The sequence below is a fragment of the Hyla sarda genome, unplaced genomic scaffold (assembly GCF_029499605.1).
Source record: "Hyla sarda isolate aHylSar1 unplaced genomic scaffold, aHylSar1.hap1 scaffold_537, whole genome shotgun sequence".
Taxonomy (NCBI): domain Eukaryota; kingdom Metazoa; phylum Chordata; class Amphibia; order Anura; family Hylidae; genus Hyla; species Hyla sarda.
Window position 1 is genome coordinate 144,087 of NW_026610548.1, and position 26,963 is coordinate 171,049.

Consider the following 26,963-nt stretch of genomic DNA (forward strand, 5'->3'; position numbering starts at 1 on the left):
GCGAAAAGGAGAAAAACGTAAAAAAACGTGAAAAAAAAGTAAGAGGAAGAGAAGGGAAAAAAAGGTGGAAATGGGTTTAAAAGTGATTTCGGCGGAGAAATATATATATATATATATATATATATATATATATATATATATATGCGCACACACACACATATATATAAACGTATTCTCCGTTGAGATATTGCAGCCGCTGCTGTGTCCAGGCCCAGGAGCCTTAGCACTGTGCTGTGATGTCACTCAATACCACTGACATCACTAGGTGTAAACAACATCTCTCCTTTGCTGTGTATGTGACTATGGAGCTGTTTGGTGATGTCGTCTATTATGGCCTTCATAGAAGCAACAGGAGATTGTTGCATCCATCTAGAACCCTCAGAACTACAGTGCTATGATGTCACTCACTTCCACAGGCCTTGCAGAGTGTAAACAACAACAACCCAGCTTTGTTGTGTATGTAACCATAGGGATTTGTGATGTCACCTAGAACCTTCACAGCAGCGACAGCTTTATGAGGAGCATCAGCACTGCTCTGCCTGAGCAGAACCATCACCGCCATAGGTTGTCAAATAACCCGGATTTAACCCACACAGGTAAGTCCAATGGGGTGCAGGCATGTCCTCTATGCTTACAGCTTCCCGTGGGTGTTGGTTTGATACCGTTTGGGGACAGCCAAGGAGGCATCTGCAGGCAACAAAGGTAGGTGTGTGCTTGTGTGTGTGTTTCCTATGCAGATCCTAAGCCCAGTGTCACATGCAAGTAGGAGGAGTAAGAAGGGTTCCTGGCAAATCCGGGTTATGGATTGCATTTAAAAAGGCCCCGTGGGAGTGCAATGGGCCCCTGTCTTGCTGCTTAGCAATAATGGTATGGGTTTAGGTTCTGCTGTGTGTACTGGTGGTTGACTGCCCCCCAGCCCAGAGTGTGCATGGAAAATTGTCTGGCAGCCTCCCTGACAGCAAGCAGTGATAGTGCCCATGAAGGGGACCTTGTTGGGCCCGCCCCTTTCACGGTTATCGCTTCTCGGCCTTTTGGCTAAGATCAAGTGTAGTATCTGTTCTTATCAGTTTAATATCTGATACGTCCCCTATCTGGGGACCATATATTAAATGGATTTTTGAGAACGGGGGCCGATTTCGAAGCTTGCTTCCGTCGCCCTATGCATTGACCCGATATGGCAGTATCTTCGGGTACAGTGCACCACCCCCTTACAGGGTTAAAAAGAAAGATTCCTACTTTCATTGCTACCTGCTTGCTGGCTAGCCAGCTAGCCAGCCCTGTGGGCCTTGCTGCTGCAGCCAAAAAACAAAAGGTGGTGCTGCTGCTGCTGCTTCTGCTGCTTCTGCTTGTGTCTGGCCGCTGTTGGAGCGTCCAGGCACAGGACTTCTGCTGCTGCTGACTAAATGGCCTCCTTAATTGGATCATTTGAGTAGCCAGCACACCTGTGCAGGTAGGGCATGACATGATAGGCAGCTGCCTTGATAGCGGGTGGGTGCTGAATGTTCCTAATTGACAAAATAAGATTAATGCTTATGAAGAAATATAAAATCTCATCCCTTCCCCAATTTCGCGCCACACCCCTACCCCTTAATTCCCTGGTTGAACTTGATGGACATATGTCTTTTTTCGACCGTACTAACTATGTAACTATGTAACATAACATGGGGGGGGGGTCTCCTGGCTGTTCACACAGGTGTGTCATTGCTGTACATTGACCATGCATTGCTTCTGTGGTATTGCAAAGGCAAAGACAAATGCTTCCAGCCATCCATTGCACTAATGGATTGGTCATCAGCTGGCTGTCTATGTCCCGCATCAATATAGACCAAAGTACAGAGGGTTAGGCTATGCTATTGTGCACCTACCTGATGCATCAGAAGGTGCGAGGCCCTTGCTAAATTCTGTGCACAGACTTTGAGATCTATACTTTAGACTGTATCTAAACCTGCTCCAACATGGACTGACATTCTGGCCTACTTTCAGCCGATGCGACTTGTCTGTCGCTGAACAGTCGCTTTTTATGTATTCAGCACCTATGTATAATGTTGTAAAAATGCTCTAGAAGCTAAAGTCGCAGAAATGTCACACATATTTGGCCTGCAACTTTCTGTGCGACAAATTCAGACAGGAAAAATCAGTATAAATCCTTAGAAAATTATCCCCCAGTGTCTCCATCTGCTGGCGGTATTGAATAAGCATTGCTGCACTGATGGGGTATGCATTAGACGAAAAAAAAGAAGAAAAAGAAGAATAATACGCCCAGAAAAGAGGCGAAAAGGAGAAAAACGTAAAAAAACGTGAAAAAAAAGTAAGAGGAAGAGAAGGGAAAAAAAGGTGGAAATGGGTTTAAAAGTGATTTCGGCGGAGAAATATATATATATATATATATATATATATATATATATATATATATATATACGCGCACACACACACATATATATAAACGTATTCTCCGTTGAGATATTGCAGCCGCTGCTGTGTCCAGGCCCAGGAGCCTTAGCACTGTGCTGTGATGTCACTCAATACCACTGACATCACTAGGTGTAAACAACATCTCTCCTTTGCTGTGTATGTGACTATGGAGCTGTTTGGTGATGTCGTCTATTATGGCCTTCATAGAAGCAACAGGAGATTGTTGCATCCATCTAGAACCCTCAGAACTACAGTGCTATGATGTCACTCACTTCCACAGGCCTTGCAGAGTGTAAACAACAACAACCCAGCTTTGTTGTGTATGTAACCATAGGGATTTGTGATGTCACCTAGAACCTTCACAGCAGCGACAGCTTTATGAGGAGCATCAGCACTGCTCTGCCTGAGCAGAACCATCACCGCCATAGGTTGTCAAATAACCCGGATTTAACCCACACAGGTAAGTCCAATGGGGTGCAGGCATGTCCTCTATGCTTACAGCTTCCCGTGGGTGTTGGTTTGATACCGTTTGGGGACAGCCAAGGAGGCATCTGCAGGCAACAAAGGTAGGTGTGTGCTTGTGTGTGTGTTTCCTATGCAGATCCTAAGCCCAGTGTCACATGCAAGTAGGAGGAGTAAGAAGGGTTCCTGGCAAATCCGGGTTATGGATTGCATTTAAAAAGGCCCCGTGGGAGTGCAATGGGCCCCTGTCTTGCTGCTTAGCAATAATGGTATGGGTTTAGGTTCTGCTGTGTGTACTGGTGGTTGACTGCCCCCCAGCCCAGAGTGTGCATGGAAAATTGTCTGGCAGCCTCCCTGACAGCAAGCAGTGATAGTGCCCATGAAGGGGACCTTGTTGGGCCCGCCCCTTTCACGGTTATCGCTTCTCGGCCTTTTGGCTAAGATCAAGTGTAGTATCTGTTCTTATCAGTTTAATATCTGATACGTCCCCTATCTGGGGACCATATATTAAATGGATTTTTGAGAACGGGGGCCGATTTCGAAGCTTGCTTCCGTCGCCCTATGCATTGACCCGATATGGCAGTATCTTCGGGTACAGTGCACCACCCCCTTACAGGGTTAAAAAGAAAGATTCCTACTTTCATTGCTACCTGCTTGCTGGCTAGCCAGCTAGCCAGCCCTGTGGGCCTTGCTGCTGCAGCCAAAAAACAAAAGGTGGTGCTGCTGCTGCTGCTTCTGCTGCTTCTGCTTGTGTCTGGCCGCTGTTGGAGCGTCCAGGCACAGGACTTCTGCTGCTGCTGACTAAATGGCCTCCTTAATTGGATCATTTGAGTAGCCAGCACACCTGTGCAGGTAGGGCATGACATGATAGGCAGCTGCCTTGATAGCGGGTGGGTGCTGAATGTTCCTAATTGACAAAATAAGATTAATGCTTATGAAGAAATATAAAATCTCATCCCTTCCCCAATATCGCGCCACACCCCTACCCCTTAATTCCCTGGTTGAACTTGATGGACATATGTCTTTTTTCGACCGTACTAACTATGTAACTATGTAACATAACATGGGGGGGGGGGTCTCCTGGCTGTTCACACAGGTGTGTCATTGCTGTACATTGACCATGCATTGCTTCTGTGGTATTGCAAAGGCAAAGACAAATGCTTCCAGCCATCCATTGCACTAATGGATTGGTCATCAGCTGGCTGTCTATGTCCCGCATCAATATAGACCAAAGTACAGAGGGTTAGGCTATGCTATTGTGCACCTACCTGATGCATCAGAAGGTGCGAGGCCCTTGCTAAATTCTGTGCACAGACTTTGAGATCTATACTTTAGACTGTATCTAAACCTGCTCCAACATGGACTGACATTCTGGCCTACTTTCAGCCGATGCGACTTGTCTGTCGCTGAACAGTCGCTTTTTATGTATTCAGCACCTATGTATAATGTTGTAAAAATGCTCTAGAAGCTAAAGTCGCAGAAATGTCACACATATTTGGCCTGCAACTTTCTGTGCGACAAATTCAGACAGGAAAAATCAGTATAAATCCTTAGAAAATTATCCCCCAGTGTCTCCATCTGCTGGCGGTATTGAATAAGCATTGCTGCACTGATGGGGTATGCATTAGACGAAAAAAAAGAAGAAAAAGAAGAATAATACGCCCAGAAAAGAGGCGAAAAGGAGAAAAACGTAAAAAAACGTGAAAAAAAAGTAAGAGGAAGAGAAGGGAAAAAAAGGTGGAAATGGGTTTAAAAGTGATTTCGGCGGAGAAATATATATATATATATACGCGCACACACACACATATATATAAACGTATTCTCCGTTGAGATATTGCAGCCGCTGCTGTGTCCAGGCCCAGGAGCCTTAGCACTGTGCTGTGATGTCACTCAATACCACTGACATCACTAGGTGTAAACAACATCTCTCCTTTGCTGTGTATGTGACTATGGAGCTGTTTGGTGATGTCGTCTATTATGGCCTTCATAGAAGCAACAGGAGATTGTTGCATCCATCTAGAACCCTCAGAACTACAGTGCTATGATGTCACTCACTTCCACAGGCCTTGCAGAGTGTAAACAACAACAACCCAGCTTTGTTGTGTATGTAACCATAGGGATTTGTGATGTCACCTAGAACCTTCACAGCAGCGACAGCTTTATGAGGAGCATCAGCACTGCTCTGCCTGAGCAGAACCATCACCGCCATAGGTTGTCAAATAACCCGGATTTAACCCACACAGGTAAGTCCAATGGGGTGCAGGCATGTCCTCTATGCTTACAGCTTCCCGTGGGTGTTGGTTTGATACCGTTTGGGGACAGCCAAGGAGGCATCTGCAGGCAACAAAGGTAGGTGTGTGCTTGTGTGTGTGTTTCCTATGCAGATCCTAAGCCCAGTGTCACATGCAAGTAGGAGGAGTAAGAAGGGTTCCTGGCAAATCCGGGTTATGGATTGCATTTAAAAAGGCCCCGTGGGAGTGCAATGGGCCCCTGTCTTGCTGCTTAGCAATAATGGTATGGGTTTAGGTTCTGCTGTGTGTACTGGTGGTTGACTGCCCCCCAGCCCAGAGTGTGCATGGAAAATTGTCTGGCAGCCTCCCTGACAGCAAGCAGTGATAGTGCCCATGAAGGGGACCTTGTTGGGCCCGCCCCTTTCACGGTTATCGCTTCTCGGCCTTTTGGCTAAGATCAAGTGTAGTATCTGTTCTTATCAGTTTAATATCTGATACGTCCCCTATCTGGGGACCATATATTAAATGGATTTTTGAGAACGGGGGCCGATTTCGAAGCTTGCTTCCGTCGCCCTATGCATTGACCCGATATGGCAGTATCTTCGGGTACAGTGCACCACCCCCTTACAGGGTTAAAAAGAAAGATTCCTACTTTCATTGCTACCTGCTTGCTGGCTAGCCAGCTAGCCAGCCCTGTGGGCCTTGCTGCTGCAGCCAAAAAACAAAAGGTGGTGCTGCTGCTGCTGCTTCTGCTGCTTCTGCTTGTGTCTGGCCGCTGTTGGAGCGTCCAGGCACAGGACTTCTGCTGCTGCTGACTAAATGGCCTCCTTAATTGGATCATTTGAGTAGCCAGCACACCTGTGCAGGTAGGGCATGACATGATAGGCAGCTGCCTTGATAGCGGGTGGGTGCTGAATGTTCCTAATTGACAAAATAAGATTAATGCTTATGAAGAAATATAAAATCTCATCCCTTCCCCAATATCGCGCCACACCCCTACCCCTTAATTCCCTGGTTGAACTTGATGGACATATGTCTTTTTTCGACCGTACTAACTATGTAACTATGTAACATAACATGGGGGGGGGGTCTCCTGGCTGTTCACACAGGTGTGTCATTGCTGTACATTGACCATGCATTGCTTCTGTGGTATTGCAAAGGCAAAGACAAATGCTTCCAGCCATCCATTGCACTAATGGATTGGTCATCAGCTGGCTGTCTATGTCCCGCATCAATATAGACCAAAGTACAGAGGGTTAGGCTATGCTATTGTGCACCTACCTGATGCATCAGAAGGTGCGAGGCCCTTGCTAAATTCTGTGCACAGACTTTGAGATCTATACTTTAGACTGTATCTAAACCTGCTCCAACATGGACTGACATTCTGGCCTACTTTCAGCCGATGCGACTTGTCTGTCGCTGAACAGTCGCTTTTTATGTATTCAGCACCTATGTATAATGTTGTAAAAATGCTCTAGAAGCTAAAGTCGCAGAAATGTCACACATATTTGGCCTGCAACTTTCTGTGCGACAAATTCAGACAGGAAAAATCAGTATAAATCCTTAGAAAATTATCCCCCAGTGTCTCCATCTGCTGGCGGTATTGAATAAGCATTGCTGCACTGATGGGGTATGCATTAGACGAAAAAAAAGAAGAAAAAGAAGAATAATACGCCCAGAAAAGAGGCGAAAAGGAGAAAAACGTAAAAAAACGTGAAAAAAAAGTAAGAGGAAGAGAAGGGAAAAAAAGGTGGAAATGGGTTTAAAAGTGATTTCGGCGGAGAAATATATATATATATATATATATATATATATATATATATATATATATACGCGCACACACACACATATATATAAACGTATTCTCCGTTGAGATATTGCAGCCGCTGCTGTGTCCAGGCCCAGGAGCCTTAGCACTGTGCTGTGATGTCACTCAATACCACTGACATCACTAGGTGTAAACAACATCTCTCCTTTGCTGTGTATGTGACTATGGAGCTGTTTGGTGATGTCGTCTATTATGGCCTTCATAGAAGCAACAGGAGATTGTTGCATCCATCTAGAACCCTCAGAACTACAGTGCTATGATGTCACTCACTTCCACAGGCCTTGCAGAGTGTAAACAACAACAACCCAGCTTTGTTGTGTATGTAACCATAGGGATTTGTGATGTCACCTAGAACCTTCACAGCAGCGACAGCTTTATGAGGAGCATCAGCACTGCTCTGCCTGAGCAGAACCATCACCGCCATAGGTTGTCAAATAACCCGGATTTAACCCACACAGGTAAGTCCAATGGGGTGCAGGCATGTCCTCTATGCTTACAGCTTCCCGTGGGTGTTGGTTTGATACCGTTTGGGGACAGCCAAGGAGGCATCTGCAGGCAACAAAGGTAGGTGTGTGCTTGTGTGTGTGTTTCCTATGCAGATCCTAAGCCCAGTGTCACATGCAAGTAGGAGGAGTAAGAAGGGTTCCTGGCAAATCCGGGTTATGGATTGCATTTAAAAAGGCCCCGTGGGAGTGCAATGGGCCCCTGTCTTGCTGCTTAGCAATAATGGTATGGGTTTAGGTTCTGCTGTGTGTACTGGTGGTTGACTGCCCCCCAGCCCAGAGTGTGCATGGAAAATTGTCTGGCAGCCTCCCTGACAGCAAGCAGTGATAGTGCCCATGAAGGGGACCTTGTTGGGCCCGCCCCTTTCACGGTTATCGCTTCTCGGCCTTTTGGCTAAGATCAAGTGTAGTATCTGTTCTTATCAGTTTAATATCTGATACGTCCCCTATCTGGGGACCATATATTAAATGGATTTTTGAGAACGGGGGCCGATTTCGAAGCTTGCTTCCGTCGCCCTATGCATTGACCCGATATGGCAGTATCTTCGGGTACAGTGCACCACCCCCTTACAGGGTTAAAAAGAAAGATTCCTACTTTCATTGCTACCTGCTTGCTGGCTAGCCAGCTAGCCAGCCCTGTGGGCCTTGCTGCTGCAGCCAAAAAACAAAAGGTGGTGCTGCTGCTGCTGCTTCTGCTGCTTCTGCTTGTGTCTGGCCGCTGTTGGAGCGTCCAGGCACAGGACTTCTGCTGCTGCTGACTAAATGGCCTCCTTAATTGGATCATTTGAGTAGCCAGCACACCTGTGCAGGTAGGGCATGACATGATAGGCAGCTGCCTTGATAGCGGGTGGGTGCTGAATGTTCCTAATTGACAAAATAAGATTAATGCTTATGAAGAAATATAAAATCTCATCCCTTCCCCAATATCGCGCCACACCCCTACCCCTTAATTCCCTGGTTGAACTTGATGGACATATGTCTTTTTTCGACCGTACTAACTATGTAACTATGTAACATAACATGGGGGGGGGGGGGGGGTCTCCTGGCTGTTCACACAGGTGTGTCATTGCTGTACATTGACCATGCATTGCTTCTGTGGTATTGCAAAGGCAAAGACAAATGCTTCCAGCCATCCATTGCACTAATGGATTGGTCATCAGCTGGCTGTCTATGTCCCGCATCAATATAGACCAAAGTACAGAGGGTTAGGCTATGCTATTGTGCACCTACCTGATGCATCAGAAGGTGCGAGGCCCTTGCTAAATTCTGTGCACAGACTTTGAGATCTATACTTTAGACTGTATCTAAACCTGCTCCAACATGGACTGACATTCTGGCCTACTTTCAGCCGATGCGACTTGTCTGTCGCTGAACAGTCGCTTTTTATGTATTCAGCACCTATGTATAATGTTGTAAAAATGCTCTAGAAGCTAAAGTCGCAGAAATGTCACACATATTTGGCCTGCAACTTTCTGTGCGACAAATTCAGACAGGAAAAATCAGTATAAATCCTTAGAAAATTATCCCCCAGTGTCTCCATCTGCTGGCGGTATTGAATAAGCATTGCTGCACTGATGGGGTATGCATTAGACGAAAAAAAAGAAGAAAAAGAAGAATAATACGCCCAGAAAAGAGGCGAAAAGGAGAAAAACGTAAAAAAACTTGAAAAAAAAGTAAGAGGAAGAGAAGGGAAAAAAAGGTGGAAATGGGTTTAAAAGTGATTTCGGCGGAGAAATATATATATATATATATATATATATATATATATATATATATATATACGCGCACACACACACATATATATAAACGTATTCTCCGTTGAGATATTGCAGCCGCTGCTGTGTCCAGGCCCAGGAGCCTTAGCACTGTGCTGTGATGTCACTCAATACCACTGACATCACTAGGTGTAAACAACATCTCTCCTTTGCTGTGTATGTGACTATGGAGCTGTTTGGTGATGTCGTCTATTATGGCCTTCATAGAAGCAACAGGAGATTGTTGCATCCATCTAGAACCCTCAGAACTACAGTGCTATGATGTCACTCACTTCCACAGGCCTTGCAGAGTGTAAACAACAACAACCCAGCTTTGTTGTGTATGTAACCATAGGGATTTGTGATGTCACCTAGAACCTTCACAGCAGCGACAGCTTTATGAGGAGCATCAGCACTGCTCTGCCTGAGCAGAACCATCACCGCCATAGGTTGTCAAATAACCCGGATTTAACCCACACAGGTAAGTCCAATGGGGTGCAGGCATGTCCTCTATGCTTACAGCTTCCCGTGGGTGTTGGTTTGATACCGTTTGGGGACAGCCAAGGAGGCATCTGCAGGCAACAAAGGTAGGTGTGTGCTTGTGTGTGTGTTTCCTATGCAGATCCTAAGCCCAGTGTCACATGCAAGTAGGAGGAGTAAGAAGGGTTCCTGGCAAATCCGGGTTATGGATTGCATTTAAAAAGGCCCCGTGGGAGTGCAATGGGGCCCCTGTCTTGCTGCTTAGCAATAATGGTATGGGTTTAGGTTCTGCTGTGTGTACTGGTGGTTGACTGCCCCCCAGCCCAGAGTGTGCATGGAAAATTGTCTGGCAGCCTCCCTGACAGCAAGCAGTGATAGTGCCCATGAAGGGGACCTTGTTGGGCCCGCCCCTTTCACGGTTATCGCTTCTCGGCCTTTTGGCTAAGATCAAGTGTAGTATCTGTTCTTATCAGTTTAATATCTGATACGTCCCCTATCTGGGGACCATATATTAAATGGATTTTTGAGAACGGGGGCCGATTTCGAAGCTTGCTTCCGTCGCCCTATGCATTGACCCGATATGGCAGTATCTTCGGGTACAGTGCACCACCCCCTTACAGGGTTAAAAAGAAAGATTCCTACTTTCATTGCTACCTGCTTGCTGGCTAGCCAGCTAGCCAGCCCTGTGGGCCTTGCTGCTGCAGCCAAAAAACAAAAGGTGGTGCTGCTGCTGCTGCTTCTGCTGCTTCTGCTTGTGTCTGGCCGCTGTTGGAGCGTCCAGGCACAGGACTTCTGCTGCTGCTGACTAAATGGCCTCCTTAATTGGATCATTTGAGTAGCCAGCACACCTGTGCAGGTAGGGCATGACATGATAGGCAGCTGCCTTGATAGCGGGTGGGTGCTGAATGTTCCTAATTGACAAAATAAGATTAATGCTTATGAAGAAATATAAAATCTCATCCCTTCCCCAATATCGCGCCACACCCCTACCCCTTAATTCCCTGGTTGAACTTGATGGACATATGTCTTTTTTCGACCGTACTAACTATGTAACTATGTAACATAACATGGGGGGGGGGGGGGGGGGGTCTCCTGGCTGTTCACACAGGTGTGTCATTGCTGTACATTGACCATGCATTGCTTCTGTGGTATTGCAAAGGCAAAGACAAATGCTTCCAGCCATCCATTGCACTAATGGATTGGTCATCAGCTGGCTGTCTATGTCCCGCATCAATATAGACCAAAGTACAGAGGGTTAGGCTATGCTATTGTGCACCTACCTGATGCATCAGAAGGTGCGAGGCCCTTGCTAAATTCTGTGCACAGACTTTGAGATCTATACTTTAGACTGTATCTAAACCTGCTCCAACATGGACTGACATTCTGGCCTACTTTCAGCCGATGCGACTTGTCTGTCGCTGAACAGTCGCTTTTTATGTATTCAGCACCTATGTATAATGTTGTAAAAATGCTCTAGAAGCTAAAGTCGCAGAAATGTCACACATATTTGGCCTGCAACTTTCTGTGCGACAAATTCAGACAGGAAAAATCAGTATAAATCCTTAGAAAATTATCCCCCAGTGTCTCCATCTGCTGGCGGTATTGAATAAGCATTGCTGCACTGATGGGGTATGCATTAGACGAAAAAAAAGAAGAAAAAGAAGAATAATACGCCCAGAAAAGAGGCGAAAAGGAGAAAAACGTAAAAAAACGTGAAAAAAAAGTAAGAGGAAGAGAAGGGAAAAAAAGGTGGAAATGGGTTTAAAAGTGATTTCGGCGGAGAAATATATATATATATATATATATATATATATATATATATACGCGCACACACACACATATATATAAACGTATTCTCCGTTGAGATATTGCAGCCGCTGCTGTGTCCAGGCCCAGGAGCCTTAGCACTGTGCTGTGATGTCACTCAATACCACTGACATCACTAGGTGTAAACAACATCTCTCCTTTGCTGTGTATGTGACTATGGAGCTGTTTGGTGATGTCGTCTATTATGGCCTTCATAGAAGCAACAGGAGATTGTTGCATCCATCTAGAACCCTCAGAACTACAGTGCTATGATGTCACTCACTTCCACAGGCCTTGCAGAGTGTAAACAACAACAACCCAGCTTTGTTGTGTATGTAACCATAGGGATTTGTGATGTCACCTAGAACCTTCACAGCAGCGACAGCTTTATGAGGAGCATCAGCACTGCTCTGCCTGAGCAGAACCATCACCGCCATAGGTTGTCAAATAACCCGGATTTAACCCACACAGGTAAGTCCAATGGGGTGCAGGCATGTCCTCTATGCTTACAGCTTCCCGTGGGTGTTGGTTTGATACCGTTTGGGGACAGCCAAGGAGGCATCTGCAGGCAACAAAGGTAGGTGTGTGCTTGTGTGTGTGTTTCCTATGCAGATCCTAAGCCCAGTGTCACATGCAAGTAGGAGGAGTAAGAAGGGTTCCTGGCAAATCCGGGTTATGGATTGCATTTAAAAAGGCCCCGTGGGAGTGCAATGGGCCCCTGTCTTGCTGCTTAGCAATAATGGTATGGGTTTAGGTTCTGCTGTGTGTACTGGTGGTTGACTGCCCCCCAGCCCAGAGTGTGCATGGAAAATTGTCTGGCAGCCTCCCTGACAGCAAGCAGTGATAGTGCCCATGAAGGGGACCTTGTTGGGCCCGCCCCTTTCACGGTTATCGCTTCTCGGCCTTTTGGCTAAGATCAAGTGTAGTATCTGTTCTTATCAGTTTAATATCTGATACGTCCCCTATCTGGGGACCATATATTAAATGGATTTTTGAGAACGGGGGCCGATTTCGAAGCTTGCTTCCGTCGCCCTATGCATTGACCCGATATGGCAGTATCTTCGGGTACAGTGCACCACCCCCTTACAGGGTTAAAAAGAAAGATTCCTACTTTCATTGCTACCTGCTTGCTGGCTAGCCAGCTAGCCAGCCCTGTGGGCCTTGCTGCTGCAGCCAAAAAACAAAAGGTGGTGCTGCTGCTGCTGCTTCTGCTGCTTCTGCTTGTGTCTGGCCGCTGTTGGAGCGTCCAGGCACAGGACTTCTGCTGCTGCTGACTAAATGGCCTCCTTAATTGGATCATTTGAGTAGCCAGCACACCTGTGCAGGTAGGGCATGACATGATAGGCAGCTGCCTTGATAGCGGGTGGGTGCTGAATGTTCCTAATTGACAAAATAAGATTAATGCTTATGAAGAAATATAAAATCTCATCCCTTCCCCAATATCGCGCCACACCCCTACCCCTTAATTCCCTGGTTGAACTTGATGGACATATGTCTTTTTTCGACCGTACTAACTATGTAACTATGTAACATAACATGGGGGGGGGGGGGGGGGGGTCTCCTGGCTGTTCACACAGGTGTGTCATTGCTGTACATTGACCATGCATTGCTTCTGTGGTATTGCAAAGGCAAAGACAAATGCTTCCAGCCATCCATTGCACTAATGGATTGGTCATCAGCTGGCTGTCTATGTCCCGCATCAATATAGACCAAAGTACAGAGGGTTAGGCTATGCTATTGTGCACCTACCTGATGCATCAGAAGGTGCGAGGCCCTTGCTAAATTCTGTGCACAGACTTTGAGATCTATACTTTAGACTGTATCTAAACCTGCTCCAACATGGACTGACATTCTGGCCTACTTTCAGCCGATGCGACTTGTCTGTCGCTGAACAGTCGCTTTTTATGTATTCAGCACCTATGTATAATGTTGTAAAAATGCTCTAGAAGCTAAAGTCGCAGAAATGTCACACATATTTGGCCTGCAACTTTCTGTGCGACAAATTCAGACAGGAAAAATCAGTAAAAATCCTTAGAAAATTATCCCCCAGTGTCTCCATCTGCTGGCGGTATTGAATAAGCATTGCTGCACTGATGGGGTATGCATTAGACGAAAAAAAAGAAGAAAAAGAAGAATAATACGCCCAGAAAAGAGGCGAAAAGGAGAAAAACGTAAAAAAACGTGAAAAAAAAGTAAGAGGAAGAGAAGGGAAAAAAAGGTGGAAATGGGTTTAAAAGTGATTTCGGCGGAGAAATATATATATATATATATATATATATATATATATATATATATATACGCGCACACACACACATATATATAAACGTATTCTCCGTTGAGATATTGCAGCCGCTGCTGTGTCCAGGCCCAGGAGCCTTAGCACTATGCTGTGATGTCACTCAATACCACTGACATCACTAGGTGTAAACAACATCTCTCCTTTGCTGTGTATGTGACTATGGAGCTGTTTGGTGATGTCGTCTATTATGGCCTTCATAGAAGCAACAGGAGATTGTTGCATCCATCTAGAACCCTCAGAACTACAGTGCTATGATGTCACTCACTTCCACAGGCCTTGCAGAGTGTAAACAACAACAACCCAGCTTTGTTGTGTATGTAACCATAGGGATTTGTGATGTCACCTAGAACCTTCACAGCAGCGACAGCTTTATGAGGAGCATCAGCACTGCTCTGCCTGAGCAGAACCATCACCGCCATAGGTTGTCAAATAACCCGGATTTAACCCACACAGGTAAGTCCAATGGGGTGCAGGCATGTCCTCTATGCTTACAGCTTCCCGTGGGTGTTGGTTTGATACCGTTTGGGGACAGCCAAGGAGGCATCTGCAGGCAACAAAGGTAGGTGTGTGCTTGTGTGTGTGTTTCCTATGCAGATCCTAAGCCTAGTGTCACATGCAAGTAGGAGGAGTAAGAAGGGTTCCTGGCAAATCCGGGTTATGGATTGCATTTAAAAAGGCCCCGTGGGAGTGCAATGGGCCCCTGTCTTGCTGCTTAGCAATAATGGTATGGGTTTAGGTTCTGCTGTGTGTACTGGTGGTTGACTGCCCCCCAGCCCAGAGTGTGCATGGAAAATTGTCTGGCAGCCTCCCTGACAGCAAGCAGTGATAGTGCCCATGAAGGGGACCTTGTTGGGCCCGCCCCTTTCACGGTTATCGCTTCTCGGCCTTTTGGCTAAGATCAAGTGTAGTATCTGTTCTTATCAGTTTAATATCTGATACGTCCCCTATCTGGGGACCATATATTAAATGGATTTTTGAGAACGGGGGCCGATTTCGAAGCTTGCTTCCGTCGCCCTATGCATTGACCCGATATGGCAGTATCTTCGGGTACAGTGCACCACCCCCTTACAGGGTTAAAAAGAAAGATTCCTACTTTCATTGCTACCTGCTTGCTGGCTAGCCAGCTAGCCAGCCCTGTGGGCCTTGCTGCTGCAGCCAAAAAACAAAAGGTGGTGCTGCTGCTGCTGCTTCTGCTGCTTCTGCTTGTGTCTGGCCGCTGTTGGAGCGTCCAGGCACAGGACTTCTGCTGCTGCTGACTAAATGGCCTCCTTAATTGGATCATTTGAGTAGCCAGCACACCTGTGCAGGTAGGGCATGACATGATAGGCAGCTGCCTTGATAGCGGGTGGGTGCTGAATGTTCCTAATTGACAAAATAAGATTAATGCTTATGAAGAAATATAAAATCTCATCCCTTCCCCAATATCGCGCCACACCCCTACCCCTTAATTCCCTGGTTGAACTTGATGGACATATGTCTTTTTTCGACCGTACTAACTATGTAACTATGTAACATAACATGGGGGGGGGGGGGGGGGTCTCCTGGCTGTTCACACAGGTGTGTCATTGCTGTACATTGACCATGCATTGCTTCTGTGGTATTGCAAAGGCAAAGACAAATGCTTCCAGCCATCCATTGCACTAATGGATTGGTCATCAGCTGGCTGTCTATGTCCCGCATCAATATAGACCAAAGTACAGAGGGTTAGGCTATGCTATTGTGCACCTACCTGATGCATCAGAAGGTGCGAGGCCCTTGCTAAATTCTGTGCACAGACTTTGAGATCTATACTTTAGACTGTATCTAAACCTGCTCCAACATGGACTGACATTCTGGCCTACTTTCAGCCGATGCGACTTGTCTGTCGCTGAACAGTCGCTTTTTATGTATTCAGCACCTATGTATAATGTTGTAAAAATGCTCTAGAAGCTAAAGTCGCAGAAATGTCACACATATTTGGTCTGCAACTTTCTGTGCGACAAATTCAGACAGGAAAAATCAGTATAAATCCTTAGAAAATTATCCCCCAGTGTCTCCATCTGCTGGCGGTATTGAATAAGCATTGCTGCACTGATGGGGTATGCATTAGACGAAAAAAAAGAAGAAAAAGAAGAATAATACGCCCAGAAAAGAGGCGAAAAGGAGAAAAACGTAAAAAAACGTGAAAAAAAAGTAAGAGGAAGAGAAGGGAAAAAAAGGTGGAAATGGGTTTAAAAGTGATTTCGGCGGAGAAATATATATATATATATATATATATATATATATATATATATATATATATATATACGCGCACACACACACATATATATAAACGTATTCTCCGTTGAGATATTGCAGCCGCTGCTGTGTCCAGGCCCAGGAGCCTTAGCACTGTACTGTGATGTCACTCAATACCACTGACATCACTAGGTGTAAACAACATCTCTCCTTTGCTGTGTATGTGACTATGGAGCTGTTTGGTGATGTCGTCTATTATGGCCTTCATAGAAGCAACAGGAGATTGTTGCATCCATCTAGAACCCTCAGAACTACAGTGCTATGATGTCACTCACTTCCACAGGCCTTGCAGAGTGTAAACAACAACAACCCAGCTTTGTTGTGTATGTAACCATAGGGATTTGTGATGTCACCTAGAACCTTCACAGCAGCGACAGCTTTATGAGGAGCATCAGCACTGCTCTGCCTGAGCAGAACCATCACCGCCATAGGTTGTCAAATAACCCGGATTTAACCCACACAGGTAAGTCCAATGGGGTGCAGGCATGTCCTCTATGCTTACAGCTTCCCGTGGGTGTTGGTTTGATACCGTTTGGGGACAGCCAAGGAGGCATCTGCAGGCAACAAAGGTAGGTGTGTGCTTGTGTGTGTGTTTCCTATGCAGATCCTAAGCCCAGTGTCACATGCAAGTAGGAGGAGTAAGAAGGGTTCCTGGCAAATCCGGGTTATGGATTGCATTTAAAAAGGCCCCGTGGGAGTGCAATGGGCCCCTGTCTTGCTGCTTAGCAATAATGGTATGGGTTTAGGTTCTGCTGTGTGTACTGGTGGTTGACTGCCCCCCAGCCCAGAGTGTGCATGGAAAATTGTCTGGCAGCCTCCCTGACAGCAAGCAGTGATAGTGCCCATGAAGGGGACCTTGTTGGGCCCGCCCCTTTCACGGTTATCGCTTCTCGGCCTTTTGGCTAAGATCAAGTGTAGTATCTGTTCTTATCAGTTTAATATCTGATACGTCCCCTATCTGGGGACCATATATTAAATGGATTTTTGAGAACGGGGGCCGATTTCGAAGCTTGCTTCCGTCGCCCTATGCATTGACCCGATATGGCAGTATCTTCGGGTACAGTGCACCACCCCCTTACAGGGTTAAAAAGAAAGATTCCTACTTTCATTGCTACCTGCTTGCTGGCTAGCCAGCTAGCCAGCCCTGTGGGCCTTGCTGCTGCAGCCAAAAAACAAAAGGTGGTGCTGCTGCTGCTGCTTCTGCTGCTTCTGCTTGTGTCTGGCCGCTGTTGGAGCGTCCAGGCACAGGACTTCTGCTGCTGCTGACTAAATGGCCTCCTTAATTGGATCATTTGAGTAGCCAGCACACCTGTGCAGGTAGGGCATGACATGATAGGCAGCTGCCTTGATAGCGGGTGGGTGCTGAATGTTCCTAATTGACAAAATAAGATTAATGCTTATGAAGAAATATAAAATCTCATCCCTTCCCCAATATCGCGCCACACCCCTACCCCTTAATTCCCTGGTTGAACTTGATGGACATATGTCTTTTTTCGACCATACTAACTATGTAACTATGTAACATAACATGGGGGGGGGGGGGGGGGGGGTCTCCTGGCTGTTCACACAGGTGTGTCATTGCTGTACATTGACCATGCATTGCTTCTGTGGTATTGCAAAGGCAAAGACAAATGCTTCCAGCCATCCATTGCACTAATGGATTGGTCATCAGCTGGCTGTCTATGTCCCGCATCAATATAGACCAAAGTACAGAGGGTTAGGCTATGCTATTGTGCACCTACCTGATGCATCAGAAGGTGCGAGGCCCTTGCTAAATTCTGTGCACAGACTTTGAGATCTATACTTTAGACTGTATCTAAACCTGCTCCAACATGGACTGACATTCTGGCCTACTTTCAGCCGATGCGACTTGTCTGTCGCTGAACAGTCGCTTTTTATGTATTCAGCACCTATGTATAATGTTGTAAAAATGCTCTAGAAGCTAAAGTCGCAGAAATGTCACACATATTTGGCCTGCAACTTTCTGTGCGACAAATTCAGACAGGAAAAATCAGTATAAATCCTTAGAAAATTATCCCCCAGTGTCTCCATCTGCTGGCGGTATTGAATAAGCATTGCTGCACTGATGGGGTATGCATTAGACGAAAAAAAAGAAGAAAAAGAAGAATAATACGCCCAGAAAAGAGGCGAAAAGGAGAAAAACGTAAAAAAACGTGAAAAAAAAGTAAGAGGAAGAGAAGGGAAAAAAAGGTGGAAATGGGTTTAAAAGTGATTTCGGCGGAGAAATATATATATATATATATATATATATATATATATATATATATATACGCGCACACACACACATATATATAAACGTATTCTCCGTTGAGATATTGCAGCCGCTGCTGTGTCCAGGCCCAGGAGCCTTAGCACTGTGCTGTGATGTCACTCAATACCACTGACATCACTAGGTGTAAACAACATCTCTCCTTTGCTGTGTATGTGACTATGGAGCTGTTTGGTGATGTCGTCTATTATGGCCTTCATAGAAGCAACAGGAGATTGTTGCATCCATCTAGAACCCTCAGAACTACAGTGCTATGATGTCACTCACTTCCACAGGCCTTGCAGAGTGTAAACAACAACAACCCAGCTTTGTTGTGTATGTAACCATAGGGATTTGTGATGTCACCTAGAACCTTCACAGCAGCGACAGCTTTATGAGGAGCATCAGCACTGCTCTGCCTGAGCAGAACCATCACCGCCATAGGTTGTCAAATAACCCGGATTTAACCCACACAGGTAAGTCCAATGGGGTGCAGGCATGTCCTCTATGCTTACAGCTTCCCGTGGGTGTTGGTTTGATACCGTTTGGGGACAGCCAAGGAGGCATCTGCAGGCAACAAAGGTAGGTGTGTGCTTGTGTGTGTGTTTCCTATGCAGATCCTAAGCCCAGTGTCACATGCAAGTAGGAGGAGTAAGAAGGGTTCCTGGCAAATCCGGGTTATGGATTGCATTTAAAAAGGCCCCGTGGGAGTGCAATGGGCCCCTGTCTTGCTGCTTAGCAATAATGGTATGGGTTTAGGTTCTGCTGTGTGTACTGGTGGTTGACTGCCCCCCAGCCCAGAGTGTGCATGGAAAATTGTCTGGCAGCCTCCCTGACAGCAAGCAGTGATAGTGCCCATGAAGGGGACCTTGTTGGGCCCGCCCCTTTCACGGTTATCGCTTCTCGGCCTTTTGGCTAAGATCAAGTGTAGTATCTGTTCTTATCAGTTTAATATCTGATACGTCCCCTATCTGGGGACCATATATTAAATGGATTTTTGAGAACGGGGGCCGATTTCGAAGCTTGCTTCCGTCGCCCTATGCATTGACCCGATATGGCAGTATCTTCGGGTACAGTGCACCACCCCCTTACAGGGTTAAAAAGAAAGATTCCTACTTTCATTGCTACCTGCTTGCTGGCTAGCCAGCTAGCCAGCCCTGTGGGCCTTGCTGCTGCAGCCAAAAAACAAAAGGTGGTGCTGCTGCTGCTGCTTCTGCTGCTTCTGCTTGTGTCTGGCCGCTGTTGGAGCGTCCAGGCACAGGACTTCTGCTGCTGCTGACTAAATGGCCTCCTTAATTGGATCATTTGAGTAGCCAGCACACCTGTGCAGGTAGGGCATGACATGATAGGCAGCTGCCTTGATAGCGGGTGGGTGCTGAATGTTCCTAATTGACAAAATAAGATTAATGCTTATGAAGAAATATAAAATCTCATCCCTTCCCCAATATCGCGCCACACCCCTACCCCTTAATTCCCTGGTTGAACTTGATGGACATATGTCTTTTTTCGACCGTACTAACTATGTAACTATGTAACATAACATGGGGGGGGGGGGGGGGGGGGTCTCCTGGCTGTTCATACAGGTGTGTCTTCGCTGTACATTGACCATGCATTGCTTCTGTGGTATTGCAAAGGCAAAGACAAATGCTTCCAGCCATCCATTGCACTAATGGATTGGTCATCAGCTGGCTGTCTATGTCCCGCATCAATATAGACCAAAGTACAGAGGGTTAGGCTATGCTATTGTGCACCTACCTGATGCATCAGAAGGTGCGAGGCCCTTGCTAAATTCTGTGCACAGACTTTGAGATCTATACTTTAGACTGTATCTAAACCTGCTCCAACATGGACTGACATTCTGGCCTACTTTCAGCCGATGCGACTTGTCTGTCGCTGAACAGTCGCTTTTTATGTATTCAGCACCTATGTATAATGTTGTAAAAATGCTCTAGAAGCTAAAGTCGCAGAAATGTCACACATATTTGGCCTGCAACTTTCTGTGCGACAAATTCAGACAGGAAAAATCAGTATAAATCCTTAGAAAATTATCCCCCAGTGTCTCCATCTGCTGGCGGTATTGAATAAGCATTGCTGCACTGATGGGGTATGCATTAGACGAAAAAAAAGAAGAAAAAGAAGAATAATACGCCCAGAAAAGAGGCGAAAAGGAGAAAAACGTAAAAAAACGTGAAAAAAAAGTAAGAGGAAGAGAAGGGAAAAAAAGGTGGAAATGGGTTTAAAAGTGATTTCGGCGGAGAAATATATATATATATATATATATATATATATATATATATATATATATATACGCGCACACACACACATATATATAAACGTATTCTCCGTTGAGATATTGCAGCCGCTGCTGTGTCCAGGCCCAGGAGCCTTAGCACTGTGCTGTGATGTCACTCAATACCACTGACATCACTAGGTGTAAACAACATCTCTCCTTTGCTGTGTATGTGACTATGGAGCTGTTTGGTGATGTCGTCTATTATGGCCTTCATAGAAGCAACAGGAGATTGTTGCATCCATCTAGAACCCTCAGAACTACAGTGCTATGATGTCACTCACTTCCACAGGCCTTGCAGAGTGTAAACAACAACAACCCAGCTTTGTTGTGTATGTAACCATAGGGATTTGTGATGTCACCTAGAACCTTCACAGCAGCGACAGCTTTATGAGGAGCATCAGCACTGCTCTGCCTGAGCAGAACCATCACCGCCATAGGTTGTCAAATAACCCGGATTTAACCCACACAGGTAAGTCCAATGGGGTGCAGGCATGTCCTCTATGCTTACAGCTTCCCGTGGGTGTTGGTTTGATACCGTTTGGGGACAGCCAAGGAGGCATCTGCAGGCAACAAAGGTAGGTGTGTGCTTGTGTGTGTGTTTCCTATGCAGATCCTAAGCCCAGTGTCACATGCAAGTAGGAGGAGTAAGAAGGGTTCCTGGCAAATCCGGGTTATGGATTGCATTTAAAAAGGCCCCGTGGGAGTGCAATGGGCCCCTGTCTTGCTGCTTAGCAATAATGGTATGGGTTTAGGTTCTGCTGTGTGTACTGGTGGTTGACTGCCCCCCAGCCCAGAGTGTGCATGGAAAATTGTCTGGCAGCCTCCCTGACAGCAAGCAGTGATAGTGCCCATGAAGGGGACCTTGTTGGGCCCGCCCCTTTCACGGTTATCGCTTCTCGGCCTTTTGGCTAAGATCAAGTGTAGTATCTGTTCTTATCAGTTTAATATCTGATACGTCCCCTATCTGGGGACCATATATTAAATGGATTTTTGAGAACGGGGGCCGATTTCGAAGCTTGCTTCCGTCGCCCTATGCATTGACCCGATATGGCAGTATCTTCGGGTACAGTGCACCACCCCCTTACAGGGTTAAAAAGAAAGATTCCTACTTTCATTGCTACCTGCTTGCTGGCTAGCCAGCTAGCCAGCCCTGTGGGCCTTGCTGCTGCAGCCAAAAAACAAAAGGTGGTGCTGCTGCTGCTGCTTCTGCTGCTTCTGCTTGTGTCTGGCTGCTGTTGGAGCGTCCAGGCACAGGACTTCTGCTGCTGCTGACTAAATGGCCTCCTTAATTGGATCATTTGAGTAGCCAGCACACCTGTGCAGGTAGGGCATGACATGATAGGCAGCTGCCTTGATAGCGGGTGGGTGCTGAATGTTCCTAATTGACAAAATAAGATTAATGCTTATGAAGAAATATAAAATCTCATCCCTTCCCCAATATCGCGCCACACCCCTACCCCTTAATTCCCTGGTTGAACTTGATGGACATATGTCTTTTTTCGACCGTACTAACTATGTAACTATGTAACATAACATGGGGGGGGGGGGGGGGGTCTCCTGGCTGTTCACACAGGTGTGTCATTGCTGTACATTGACCATGCATTGCTTCTGTGGTATTGCAAAGGCAAAGACAAATGCTTCCAGCCATCCATTGCACTAATGGATTGGTCATCAGCTGGCTGTCTATGTCCCGCATCAATATAGACCAAAGTACAGAGGGTTAGGCTATGCTATTGTGCACCTACCTGATGCATCAGAAGGTGCGAGGCCCTTGCTAAATTCTGTGCACAGACTTTGAGATCTATACTTTAGACTGTATCTAAACCTGCTCCAACATGGACTGACATTCTGGCCTACTTTCAGCCGATGCGACTTGTCTGTCGCTGAACAGTCGCTTTTTATGTATTCAGCACCTATGTATAATGTTGTAAAAATGCTCTAGAAGCTAAAGTCGCAGAAATGTCACACATATTTGGCCTGCAACTTTCTGTGCGACAAATTCAGACAGGAAAAATCAGTATAAATCCTTAGAAAATTATCCCCCAGTGTCTCCATCTGCTGGCGGTATTGAATAAGCATTGCTGCACTGATGGGGTATGCATTAGACGAAAAAAAAGAAGAAAAAGAAGAATAATACGCCCAGAAAAGAGGCGAAAAGGAGAAAAACGTAAAAAAACGTGAAAAAAAAGTAAGAGGAAGAGAAGGGAAAAAAAGGTGGAAATGGGTTTAAAAGTGATTTCGGCGGAGATATATATATATATATATATATATATATATATATATATATATATATATATATATACGCGCACACACACACATATATATAAACGTATTCTCCGTTGAGATATTGCAGCCGCTGCTGTGTCCAGGCCCAGGAGCCTTAGCACTGTGCTGTGATGTCACTCAATACCACTGACATCACTAGGTGTAAACAACATCTCTCCTTTGCTGTGTATGTGACTATGGAGCTGTTTGGTGATGTCGTCTATTATGGCCTTCATAGAAGCAACAGGAGATTGTTGCATCCATCTAGAACCCTCAGAACTACAGTGCTATGATGTCACTCACTTCCACAGGCCTTGCAGAGTGTAAACAACAACAACCCAGCTTTGTTGTGTATGTAACCATAGGGATTTGTGATGTCACCTAGAACCTTCACAGCAGCGACAGCTTTATGAGGAGCATCAGCACTGCTCTGCCTGAGCAGAACCATCACCGCCATAGGTTGTCAAATAACCCGGATTTAACCCACACAGGTAAGTCCAATGGGGTGCAGGCATGTCCTCTATGCTTACAGCTTCCCGTGGGTGTTGGTTTGATACCGTTTGGGGACAGCCAAGGAGGCATCTGCAGGCAACAAAGGTAGGTGTGTGCTTGTGTGTGTGTTTCCTATGCAGATCCTAAGCCCAGTGTCACATGCAAGTAGGAGGAGTAAGAAGGGTTCCTGGCAAATCCGGGTTATGGATTGCATTTAAAAAGGCCCCGTGGGAGTGCAATGGGCCCCTGTCTTGCTGCTTAGCAATAATGGTATGGGTTTAGGTTCTGCTGTGTGTACTGGTGGTTGACTGCCCCCCAGCCCAGAGTGTGCATGGAAAATTGTCTGGCAGCCTCCCTGACAGCAAGCAGTGATAGTGCCCATGAAGGGGACCTTGTTGGGCCCGCCCCTTTCACGGTTATCGCTTCTCGGCCTTTTGGCTAAGATCAAGTGTAGTATCTGTTCTTATCAGTTTAATATCTGATACGTCCCCTATCTGGGGACCATATATTAAATGGATTTTTGAGAACGGGGGCCGATTTCGAAGCTTGCTTCCGTCGCCCTATGCATTGACCCGATATGGCAGTATCTTCGGGTACAGTGCACCACCCCCTTACAGGGTTAAAAAGAAAGATTCCTACTTTCATTGCTACCTGCTTGCTGGCTAGCCAGCTAGCCAGCCCTGTGGGCCTTGCTGCTGCAGCCAAAAAACAAAAGGTGGTGCTGCTGCTGCTGCTTCTGCTGCTTCTGCTTGTGTCTGGCCGCTGTTGGAGCGTCCAGGCACAGGACTTCTGCTGCTGCTGACTAAATGGCCTCCTTAATTGGATCATTTGAGTAGCCAGCACACCTGTGCAGGTAGGGCATGACATGATAGGCAGCTGCCTTGATAGCGGGTGGGTGCTGAATGTTCCTAATTGACAAAATAAGATTAATGCTTATGAAGAAATATAAAATCTCATCCCTTCCCCAATATCGCGCCACACCCCTACCCCTTAATTCCCTGGTTGAACTTGATGGACATATGTCTTTTTTCGACCGTACTAACTATGTAACTATGTAACATAACATGGGGGGGGGGGGGGGGGTCTCCTGGCTGTTCACACAGGTGTGTCATTGCTGTACATTGACCATGCATTGCTTCTGTGGTATTGCAAAGGCAAAGACAAATGCTTCCAGCCATCCATTGCACTAATGGATTGGTCATCAGCTGGCTGTCTATGTCCCGCATCAATATAGACCAAAGTACAGAGGGTTAGGCTATGCTATTGTGCACCTACCTGATGCATCAGAAGGTGCGAGGCCCTTGCTAAATTCTGTGCACAGACTTTGAGATCTATACTTTAGACTGTATCTAAACCTGCTCCAACATGGACTGACATTCTGGCCTACTTTCAGCCGATGCGACTTGTCTGTCGCTGAACAGTCGCTTTTTATGTATTCAGCACCTATGTATAATGTTGTAAAAATGCTCTAGAAGCTAAAGTCGCAGAAATGTCACACATATTTGGCCTGCAACTTTCTGTGCGACAAATTCAGACAGGAAAAATCAGTATAAATCCTTAGAAAATTATCCCCCAGTGTCTCCATCTGCTGGCGGTATTGAATAAGCATTGCTGCACTGATGGGGTATGCATTAGACGAAAAAAAAGAAGAAAAAGAAGAATAATACGCCCAGAAAAGAGGCGAAAAGGAGAAAAACGTAAAAAAACGTGAAAAAAAAGTAAGAGGAAGAGAAGGGAAAAAAAGGTGGAAATGGGTTTAAAAGTGATTTCGGCGGAGAAATATATATATATATATATATATATATATATATATATATATATATATATGCGCACACACACACATAGATATAAACGTATTCTCCGTTGAGATATTGCAGCCGCTGCTGTGTCCAGGCCCAGGAGCCTTAGCACTGTGCTGTGATGTCACTCAATACCACTGACATCACTAGGTGTAAACAACATCTCTCCTTTGCTGTGTATGTGACTATGGAGCTGTTTGGTGATGTCGTCTATTATGGCCTTCATAGAAGCAACAGGAGATTGTTGCATCCATCTAGAACCCTCAGAACTACAGTGCTATGATGTCACTCACTTCCACAGGCCTTGCAGAGTGTAAACAACAACAACCCAGCTTTGTTGTGTATGTAACCATAGGGATTTGTGATGTCACCTAGAACCTTCACAGCAGCGACAGCTTTATGAGGAGCATCAGCACTGCTCTGCCTGAGCAGAACCATCACCGCCATAGGTTGTCAAATAACCCGGATTTAACCCACACAGGTAAGTCCAATGGGGTGCAGGCATGTCCTCTATGCTTACAGCTTCCCGTGGGTGTTGGTTTGATACCGTTTGGGGACAGCCAAGGAGGCATCTGCAGGCAACAAAGGTAGGTGTGTGCTTGTGTGTGTGTTTCCTATGCAGATCCTAAGCCCAGTGTCACATGCAAGTAGGAGGAGTAAAAGAAGGGTTCCTGGCAAATCCGGGTTATGGATTGCATTTAAAAAGGCCCCGTGGGAGTGCAATGGGCCCCTGTCTTGCTGCTTAGCAATAATGGTATGGGTTTAGGTTCTGCTGTGTGTACTGGTGGTTGACTGCCCCCCAGCCCAGAGTGTGCATGGAAAATTGTCTGGCAGCCTCCCTGACAGCAAGCAGTGATAGTGCCCATGAAGGGGACCTTGTTGGGCCCGCCCCTTTCACGGTTATCGCTTCTCGGCCTTTTGGCTAAGATCAAGTGTAGTATCTGTTCTTATCAGTTTAATATCTGATACGTCCCCTATCTGGGGACCATATATTAAATGGATTTTTGAGAACGGGGGCCGATTTCGAAGCTTGCTTCCGTCGCCCTATGCATTGACCCGATATGGCAGTATCTTCGGGTACAGTGCACCACCCCCTTACAGGGTTAAAAAGAAAGATTCCTACTTTCATTGCTACCTGCTTGCTGGCTAGCCAGCTAGCCAGCCCTGTGGGCCTTGCTGCTGCAGCCAAAAAACAAAAGGTGGTGCTGCTGCTGCTGCTTCTGCTGCTTCTGCTTGTGTCTGGCCGCTGTTGGAGCGTCCAGGCACAGGACTTCTGCTGCTGCTGACTAAATGGCCTCCTTAATTGGATCATTTGAGTAGCCAGCACACCTGTGCAGGTAGGGCATGACATGATAGGCAGCTGCCTTGATAGCGGGTGGGTGCTGAATGTTCCTAATTGACAAAATAAGATTAATGCTTATGAAGAAATATAAAATCTCATCCCTTCCCCAATATCGCGCCACACCCCTACCCCTTAATTCCCTGGTTGAACTTGATGGACATATGTCTTTTTTCGACCGTACTAACTATGTAACTATGTAACATAACATGGGGGGGGGGGGGGGGGGTCTCCTGGCTGTTCACACAGGTGTGTCATTGCTGTACATTGACCATGCATTGCTTCTGTGGTATTGCAAAGGCAAAGACAAATGCTTCCAGCCATCCATTGCACTAATGGATTGGTCATCAGCTGGCTGTCTATGTCCCGCATCAATATAGACCAAAGTACAGAGGGTTAGGCTATGCTATTGTGCACCTACCTGATGCATCAGAAGGTGCGAGGCCCTTGCTAA

The 26,963-nt window shown here is 46.1% G+C and overlaps 12 non-coding genes across 12 annotated transcripts; all 12 read left to right on the top strand.

Annotated features, from left to right (window-relative positions):
- Positions 1 to 1,015: 1,015 nt before the first annotated feature.
- LOC130339141 (U2 spliceosomal RNA) lies at positions 1,016 to 1,206 on the top strand. The gene has a single exon (XR_008879560.1). It is a non-coding gene; the product is annotated as a U2 spliceosomal RNA (small nuclear RNA).
- Positions 1,207 to 3,291: 2,085 nt separating this feature from the next.
- LOC130339142 (U2 spliceosomal RNA) lies at positions 3,292 to 3,482 on the top strand. Its single transcript, XR_008879561.1, has one exon. It is a non-coding gene; the product is annotated as a U2 spliceosomal RNA (small nuclear RNA).
- A 2,054-nt stretch (positions 3,483 to 5,536) lies between these two features.
- LOC130339143 (U2 spliceosomal RNA) lies at positions 5,537 to 5,727 on the top strand. Its single transcript, XR_008879562.1, has one exon. It is a non-coding gene; the product is annotated as a U2 spliceosomal RNA (small nuclear RNA).
- A 2,083-nt stretch (positions 5,728 to 7,810) lies between these two features.
- LOC130339145 (U2 spliceosomal RNA) lies at positions 7,811 to 8,001 on the top strand. The gene has a single exon (XR_008879563.1). It is a non-coding gene; the product is annotated as a U2 spliceosomal RNA (small nuclear RNA).
- Positions 8,002 to 10,091: 2,090 nt separating this feature from the next.
- On the top strand, positions 10,092 to 10,282 carry LOC130339146 (U2 spliceosomal RNA). The gene has a single exon (XR_008879564.1). It is a non-coding gene; the product is annotated as a U2 spliceosomal RNA (small nuclear RNA).
- Positions 10,283 to 12,366: 2,084 nt separating this feature from the next.
- Positions 12,367 to 12,557, top strand: LOC130339147 (U2 spliceosomal RNA). The gene has a single exon (XR_008879565.1). It is a non-coding gene; the product is annotated as a U2 spliceosomal RNA (small nuclear RNA).
- A 2,090-nt stretch (positions 12,558 to 14,647) lies between these two features.
- Positions 14,648 to 14,838, top strand: LOC130339149 (U2 spliceosomal RNA). The gene has a single exon (XR_008879567.1). It is a non-coding gene; the product is annotated as a U2 spliceosomal RNA (small nuclear RNA).
- A 2,096-nt stretch (positions 14,839 to 16,934) lies between these two features.
- On the top strand, positions 16,935 to 17,125 carry LOC130339150 (U2 spliceosomal RNA). The gene has a single exon (XR_008879568.1). It is a non-coding gene; the product is annotated as a U2 spliceosomal RNA (small nuclear RNA).
- Positions 17,126 to 19,216: 2,091 nt separating this feature from the next.
- Positions 19,217 to 19,407, top strand: LOC130339151 (U2 spliceosomal RNA). Its single transcript, XR_008879569.1, has one exon. It is a non-coding gene; the product is annotated as a U2 spliceosomal RNA (small nuclear RNA).
- A 2,095-nt stretch (positions 19,408 to 21,502) lies between these two features.
- LOC130339152 (U2 spliceosomal RNA) lies at positions 21,503 to 21,693 on the top strand. Its single transcript, XR_008879570.1, has one exon. It is a non-coding gene; the product is annotated as a U2 spliceosomal RNA (small nuclear RNA).
- Positions 21,694 to 23,789: 2,096 nt separating this feature from the next.
- Positions 23,790 to 23,980, top strand: LOC130339153 (U2 spliceosomal RNA). The gene has a single exon (XR_008879571.1). It is a non-coding gene; the product is annotated as a U2 spliceosomal RNA (small nuclear RNA).
- A 2,092-nt stretch (positions 23,981 to 26,072) lies between these two features.
- On the top strand, positions 26,073 to 26,263 carry LOC130339154 (U2 spliceosomal RNA). The gene has a single exon (XR_008879572.1). It is a non-coding gene; the product is annotated as a U2 spliceosomal RNA (small nuclear RNA).
- Positions 26,264 to 26,963: the final 700 nt, after the last annotated feature.